This window comes from Monopterus albus, unplaced genomic scaffold (genome assembly GCF_001952655.1).
Source record: "Monopterus albus unplaced genomic scaffold, M_albus_1.0 scaffold69.1, whole genome shotgun sequence".
Taxonomy (NCBI): Eukaryota; Metazoa; Chordata; class Actinopteri; order Synbranchiformes; family Synbranchidae; genus Monopterus; species Monopterus albus.
In genome coordinates, this window is record NW_018127949.1 from 3,344,596 (window position 1) to 3,347,148 (window position 2,553).

The window sequence follows — 2,553 nt, forward strand, 5'->3', positions numbered from 1 at the left end:
ATCAGCTTCTCGCTTTTGGTGTCAGGGGAGTTGTGTGAATGACATCACTCCTTAAATTTCAAATTTCAACAAGACAAACTCTGTCTTCTTATTTACCGTCTGCTAATAGTCATAAATCCTGCCTCTGGTTCCCTGTTCACCTTTTAACCTCTTAAAGTCGAGACAGCTCATTCTTTAACAAATAGCTGACACCAGTCTCCACTGGTTTCTGTATCTTCTACTTGTATGGGTGTTTATGGAGCAGATTCGGAGGCAGTCTGGTGTAATGACACTTCAGAAATCCCAAATCACTTCTTCTAATTTGAAAACAAAAATAAACATGCATCATAAAATTTGCACTGTGGCTGCACAAGGTTGGTCGTCCAGTTGTGTCACTATAAATGGGATAGTTTGCTATTAAATGCCTGACAGGTCCAATAATGTGAGGAACTGTAATTGGGTGCGGACACATCTCCACCTATGTGCATTGCCATTCACAAACTTCAGATTCTTCCCCTGACAAACTCGGTGAATCTCAGTGGGATATCAGTCATCAGGGGCTGTTACCTGGAGCTATGGGTGCAGTGTTTCAAGTGAACTCCAAGTGAGTGTAACGCCACACCAGCATCAGGCGGCGAGCTCTTTGTTCCAGGAACACTAAATAACACACCTCTGGTGCACCAAATATCATTGTCGATGAGCCAAACGCAATGGAATCAGACCAGAGTGGCTTGTTGTCATTTCAGCTAGATGTAACAAGGCAATTAGGCAAACACTGTGTAGTTTGGCTCACTGCAGGAATATATTAATGACCTGCTGAGAGGGGTGTGAATCACCGGATTATCAGTGATTTGATTGATTTCAGTGTTCTAACTTGGCCAGTGTGGTCATTTTCAAAAGAACCCCGTCATAAAAATCTATTATCTCAGTCTGAACACTGCTGAGCACACTGTTCACTCTCTGCAGCAGGTCACACTGTTCTGACAGTGGCAGCCATAGCCATAGTATTAGCAATATTAGCACTAGCCATAATATTATTCCTGACAGTGGCAATAGTGGTAGTAGTAGTACCAATTATAGTAGATGTGACAGAAGTAGTTTCAGCTTTCCAAACCTGGCAGAAAGGAGGGTGGCTCCTATTTCACTTGATTATTGTAATTTAAAGCTTTTTATATCAGTAACTGAAAACAGCAATCTGATCTGATGAGTTCATTTAGGAGATAAAATCAGTGGATTGATGATGAATCAATGCAAAAAACAAGTCCTGGCACCTTTACCTACTACAATGAGGAGAGTAGGGCTACAATAATAATAATAATAATAATAATAATAAATCCTTATTATTATTGTTATTATTGAATAATAGTGAAAAATATGACCTGAGTCTAGGGTGCATCTTCAAATTGGCTATTAAAATATTTAATTGTATATTTATTGTTTTATTAAATGCACATTATTTTCTTGTTTGCACATTTTGTCTCTTCTTCTCTGGTTTTTCTTGCCTCCTCATTGCCTTATGGAAGTACACTGCACAAGCACATTGAGACATCATATCTAGCCAATAAAGCTGATTTTGATTCTGATTGTGATTTACAATGACATAAAATTTTCATGTTTGAATATCTGGAACCAGTCTATGTTTAGCATATTTCCTTGGTAAAAGACTTCAATAAATGTCTCACTGCATATAATCATTTGACTTTTAGTGGAAGTAATCAGTAATCAAACATGTTGCTGACCAACTTCTCTGTTAATTGGCTAATCATTTAAGTACAAGAGGACTAAACGAACTCTGGCACAACAGCTCCTCCTCTGAACAATCGCCACAATGCATCCTGCCTGAAGTAACCAAACACCATAACTGAACTCTTATGCTCTCCAGATGTAGACCATCCATTAAGATGCCTAAACTTTCCTTTGGTGACATTACCCTCTACATCAGTAACTACATTTGTCTAAAGCCATGAATAAAAAAAAAAAAAGACTGGTTAAGTTCTGAATAGCTATGTCTGTTTCCAAACAACCTGCCTCAGCTAACAGGAAGCCATTAGATTCTCGGCAATAACCATTTACTTCCATTCACCCAGCTCTGACTTTATTTCCATCCACATAAGTGCATTTTCTGTGAGAGGTTAAAATATGAATCCTCTTTCTTTTTCTCCTCAATGGGTCTGGTTGTCTGGCTGACTTGAGAGGGCACAATCTATGACTGATTTAATTTGCTCTTTATGAACATCTCTAACAGCATTACCCCCAGAGCATACACTGACTGCCCCCATCTGACTCCATTAACTCCCAAATCAGGTTTAAAGACCATATTGATGCCGTCTGTTATTAAGGGTGATTATCAAAACAACAGACAATGGGCCAAAGTGTCTGTTAACTAGTTTATCCATAATTTCACATAACTGTAACATATGGCAGAGCTGTCAATTAAAATACTGTATCTGCTGCACACAGCGGCCACACACTGTCTGGATATGCAGCATATTAGCCTTTACATTAAAAGAACGATAGTCTGCTCACAGGTGGTCAGCAGAAATGGACTGAACACACAAAATAAACTATGATATT